Here is a 6,022-nt window from a genome sequence, read left to right on the forward strand (position 1 = left end):
AAAAAAAAAAAAAAAAAAAAAAAAAAAAAAAAAAAAAAAAAAAAAAAGAACCCGGCGGCTGAACGCAAAGATACACATGTCAAGATCTTTATCAAAAATGTCACTCCGAAAAATGTAAAAAACCGGAAATAAACCTCAAACAATTCATAAAGCCAACTTTCACACTAGGTGATCATTAGGTGGGACAATTCTGACTGACACAAAAGTTTTGACATTTTACAGTAGGCTGCAAAACTGTTATGTGTATATTATCCCAACTGACATATCATTCAGTGTGTGTGTGTGTGTATTTGTGTGTGTGCACATGTGTGTGTATTTGTGTGTGTACATGTGTGTGTATTTCTGTGTATGTGTATGTGTGTATATATCTGTGAATGTATATGTGTATGTGTGTGTATTTGTGTGTATGTGTGTGTGTATTTGTATGTGTATGTGTGTGTATATGTGTATGTGTGTGTGTATTGTGTGTGTGTGTGTGTGTGTGTGTGTGTATGTGTGTGTGTATGTGTATGTGTGTGTATGTGTGTGTGTGTATGTGTGTGTATGTGTGTGTGTGTGTGTGTATGTGTGTGTGTGTGTGTGTGTGTGTGTGTGTGTGTATGTGTGTGTGTTTGTGTGTGTATGTGTGTGTGTGTGTTTGTGTGTATGTATGTGTGTGTGAGAGTGTGTGTGTTTGTGTGTGTATTTGTGTGTATGTGTGTATGTATGTGTGTGTATATTTGTGTATGTATGTATTTGTGTCTGTATGTATTTGTGTGTGTATGTGTATGTGTGTATATTTGTGTATGTGTGTGTGTGTATTTGTGTGTGTGTTTGTGTGTATGTATTTGTGTGTATATGTGTGTGTATGTGTGTGTATGTGTGTGTGTGTGTGTGTGTATGTGTGTGTGTATGTGTGTATTTGTGTGTATTTGTGTGTGTATGTGTGTATATGTGTGTGTATTTGTCTGTGTGTATATTTATGTGTATGTGTATGTGTGTATATTTGTGTATGTGTGTATTTGTGTGTGTGTATGTGTGTGTATATTTATGTATATGTGTTTGTGTTTGTGTATATTTGTGTATGTGTGTATATTTGTGTATGTGTGTATTTGTCTGTGTGTGTGTGTGTGTGTGTGTGTGTGTGTGTATACAGTAGGGTAGGAAAGACACTGGATCATCATCAGGATGTTATTACCTGTGACACATTCTACAAGTGGATATTGTAATTGGATTAAGAATTAGCCAAGGAAAGGCATAAAGTCCAAAAATGCCTGTTGTGTGGTACAACTTACCCCATGACAAGAGCCAGTTGGGTCCTCACTCTATGAGCTGGTTGGTGTCTTGCAGAAAACTGATATTTAATTTCCTAATTGGAAACCCCAAACAAATTCACACGGGCCCCCATGTCAGCATTTAAGGAGACTGATGGGGCAGCCCCATGCCTGCCTGAAGGCCTTCATATCCATAAAAGCTAATTGCAAGGCACTTCACATGCTTTGAGTTTAGCACCAAACCGATGCATCCTGCTAACCTTATGACCTAGCACAATCAATACTTTTATTAATGAAAACCCCAGACTTGAAAGATTCAGATGGGCTGGATCGTTCATGGATCAGTGTGTTCCACAGTGAAATGTAGCTGTGGACAGAGACCCCTTCTGTACCACAACCTCGAGGGTAAAATTTAGTTACCTAGGCTGAGCTGAACCAGAGAAGAGAGATAAACATAATCACTGCAACAGTATTGGCAAGAAGAGTAAATGAAAAGTCTCCCCCAGGGACCCCCAAATCCATCTCTGGGGTCCTGGCATAAAGTTTGCATTTAAATGGAGGGCAAAGAACCATGCATAGCTAGGCAGGCCTGGTCAAGGTATGGTGCTGCCCGACATCTTTGTCTTGCCCTCTGTGTCTCCTACAGGGTGGTCTGAAAAGTTGTCTCCATCGTGGGAAATCTCTACAGGAGACGAATCTTCAATCTGGCTGCCTCCAGGTCCCCAGCATGAGACCCCTGGGAAGCCACCCATCCTTTGTGGTGGGGGGAGTGTCATTGTCTCAATGGTCTGAGAGTCTGAGGGAGGGCACATCATGTTGTCTCCTCATAATATCTTCACCTTTGTCAGGACGGTTCCCACTTCAGTCAGAGAAGAACGCCTTCCAGGCAGTCTGTGACCTTTGACTCCATTCCTCTCCCACGACTCCTTTTCTTCCTCTGGCTGACTCACAGAAAGCCCACTGAGTACTTTATGACAGATAAACTGATACCCAGTGAGCAAAGAGGAAAGGAATGACATTCCCAACATTCATTTGGGCACGTGTTGATAAGCACATGCATCTTACAAAATAGGAGAGAGGCACAAGGTAAAAGGTGCTTGGCAGAAATATTATTTACTGTAATTACAGTTAAGTAAGTGTTGACACATACATTGTCTTGAAAGCCGTAGGGGAGACATTACTGTGAAAGTTGTTTCCTAAATACAAAGTTTAAATAAAATGTGGCTGAAACAATAAGAGCATAGGGGTGCCCGTCCTGAGAAGTACATATCTTTGAGACAACTTAGAACAAAACGCAATGAGCTGGTCAGACAGCCGGAAACCTGGTGAAGTTAGCCCTCGAGGCTGCCCCAGAATCCTTCATCCAGCCTCAGGCAGGATGCTAAGAACACAGAGGCTATAACAATCTTACAACAGGGGCTTAGAAGCCACTCTTGCTCTAATCCATTCACTCCCCCGTGGAGCCCAGCAGCTCCCTAGAAGCAGGATGAACACCTTGCATTGCTGCCTTAATTGTGTGCCTGTCTCCTCTGTCCCAGCTCAGTCACCTGGCTGTGCCATAGAGGCAGCACAGTAGCCACTCAGGAAATGTCTGCCTCACAGCCTTTCATACCAACTCCTTTTAAAGAGAGAACAAAACAAGCCCTTGTCCTAAACCCGCAGCCATCATGGAATCCAGGAAGAGCAGAGCTGCACAGGACAGACCCCTCACAATGAGGACAGCTACCATGAGGGTGAGGTTGTACCCTGTAGTGGGTGAGCATCTCATGGGGACCAGCATGTGTCCCACATTGTGAAGGGTTAAGGACCTCATTGACACATTGCTTAGACAATAACCAGCCAGCACCAACTGGACTAAATTGTTCATACCTCCTGTCCGCTGCCCTTCGTCACAGTGAATAAATTACACACTACTCTTGTCCCCTGCCTCCCAACTCTTGAACCTTCAGCTCATGTCAATACCCTGAAGACAAACCCGGGATTATGGGACTCTTCTTTCTGCTCTTCTCAATACACCTCCCCCACCCCCTTTCCCTTTAACTGACACATTGGGATGCTGGGCTGCCAGAGACGGGGATTTTCCCTAGAAGTCTGAGTGGGCCACCTAAAAAGCCAACACTGGTAACCAAGAGGACAGAAGAAGCAGTCCTGGAAGCAGCTTTGCAAAGTCAAGTGGGACACCCTTTGACTATTATAGCAATAGCTAACCAGATACTGTTCATCCTTATGGAGGGTCCTTGGCATTCAAGACTCTCTTTGGCCCGTAGGGATGTCACTGCCCACTTGGGTTCATTGCCTCCTGCCTTACTTTCCGCATAGGTCAAAGGAAATTTGGAAGCATAAATGGGCAAATGTAAGAGGTAAGCCGTCATGCTCTGGTTTCAGGGTAAAGTGTCTTTGGCGTCATCAGAGCATCACGGAGAAGCAGAAGGTGCTGGGTCTCTGTCCTTCAGAGGTTGGCACCTGCTCATCTGGGTGGTCTCAGTGCATCCCAGGGTCAAAAAGTTACAGGCACTCTGTGATGTGCCCAAATCTACTAAGAAATGGGAGGGAATGTCAATCCCCAAAGAGTCACTAGCTAAAGCTTTGTATTTGTGTCCTAAGTCAACGGGATGGGGGACTTGAGGAGCAACCCTGGACACCAGGAAGAGCAGATCTCCCAGAAGAATCCAGTCAATGAGGAATTCAGGGAAGAAACGTGATGAGGAATGAAAAAAAAAAAAAAAGGAAGCAAAATAACAACCAAAACATCACTCTGCACTATATTAGTCGAGGAGCCATTTCTCCCCCTTTTTTTAGGCTGACTACCTGCTACTACAGAATCATAAAATCAAAACTGCCTGGCCTCTCATCTCATGGATTTGTACTACAGAGTGAAGGTCTTGTTTCTCACTGTAAACAAAAATGGCTTTCTTTACAGTTTAGTCAAGCAGGAGAAAGAATCATGTTCCTCCATGGTTCCGTAGCAGTCATGCCACGTGTAGAAAACCATGGGGTAGCAGCCATGAAATGCATAGAAAGCTGAAAGATGAGAGCAGGAGGCCCCACAAAGGCATTGGGAGGTTCAATGAACACCACCGAGGGGGTTCTCAGAACAAAGAACTGAAGAAAGGCAAGCAATTAGGGCGTGGAATGGAGAGCTGGCTATCAAAAGATACATTTCCAAGCAAGAGTGGAGTCCCATCATCAAGGTTAGTAACCCAAAGCTCCCCTGCACAGAGAGATGGTGAGTGATGTCACATAACACTGGTTTGGGGATTATTTGCTTTTTTGGTTATTTGAATAGCACAGGCTTCCTGGGACATTCTTTATCTGTTAATATACAAACATACAACTTCCCATGTCACATGTCTCATTAGCATCTGATGCTTCCACCCGTGAGCCACAGGTCACCTCCATAAACTCTAGAGTGTCTCTGTGCCTTCTCCAGCACCTTCGCATCTAGACCTTGTCTGCCCCAGCTAAGGCGGGTGAGGCACGGGCCAGCCTCCTGCTTTGTCCTTACATGTGCTCACTTTGCAGCCTTCCCATGGGATTCTCTAGACCACAAGCTCCAACCTATTCTCCTGCCTCATCAGTTAGCTTAGGCACTGGTCCTCCTAGGTAGACTCAACCCTAGGTTGCCCCCATTCTTGGGAGCCTGTCACCGCTCTAAGCAAGTGGCTGTCACAAGTTCATATGACTGCAGAACCTTGTTTGGAAAAAGAGAAAAGCAACTTCAACACTTGTCAGCATGTCAGTGGCTGCATGGTTACTTAATTGCACCAAGTTGGGCTAGACTAACCAACTGATGGGAAGTTGAGAAAGCTCCAAGGCTCTTTGACCTTTCTGAATAGCATTGACATCAGGTAAAGGACAGAGGTAGCAGTTGGAGAAATGATCAGATTAGTGACAAAATCTGGGGGCCCTGAAAGACCCCTTTGCCATTATACCTTAATGGAGGTCCACTTTTCTGTGATTGGTCCTTTAAACAGATAGGAGCTGGGTTCATCCTCACCCTCTAAGCAGCCATGGAGGAAAGCCTCCTCAGATTCACTGACAGATCTATTCCGAAGGTGAAGCAGATGGAGCTGGCTCTCACAGGCTGGCACTGTGATGGGGACTGAGCACAGGAGTCTGAATCCATCTCTCAACACCCTGGGAAGAATTCCTAGGCAGCATCATTAGAAAGAAGCCAGGAAATGGCTCTCCTGACCCAGCCTGCAGCTTGTCTCAAATCTATGACATTCCAAAAATGATGTTTTGGTTTTTTTTAATTCTTAATGACGTTGTTGGCACACGTGCAGTTTAGTTTGTTTGTTTGTTTGGTTGGTTTTGGTGGGGGGACCACCTGAGATGTGGCACCCCCCCACACACACACACAAACACACACACATCCCCGTAGCTCTATTGTGATAAATAATGCTGTTAATCTGCTATAAACTGGCATGGTCCAGGGAAGCAATCTGAAACAGGATGGAGGCTGGGATGGAATTAACAAACTTCAACCCACGTTCCCATGAGTCCTGGGGATGTATGAAAGGTTTTCCATGCAACTTTGATGGAATTGCTTTTCATTCAGAATAGTGGGAGAAGCAGGCAATGCACAGCTCAGAATGAAAAGGGCCAGCCAGGTAAACAAGGAGAGCAGAGCTCACTTAGAACGTACTGAAACTCCCTAAGATCAGTTTCTACTTGTGTAACAGAGTATTAAAGGAAGGCTGTCACCGAGACCCTCATCACAGCCTGGAGTATTCGCAGACACCACCAAGGTTACTGGGACTTTCTTA

Source organism: Rattus rattus, chromosome 14 (genome assembly GCF_011064425.1).
Source record: "Rattus rattus isolate New Zealand chromosome 14, Rrattus_CSIRO_v1, whole genome shotgun sequence".
Taxonomy (NCBI): Eukaryota; Metazoa; Chordata; class Mammalia; order Rodentia; family Muridae; genus Rattus; species Rattus rattus.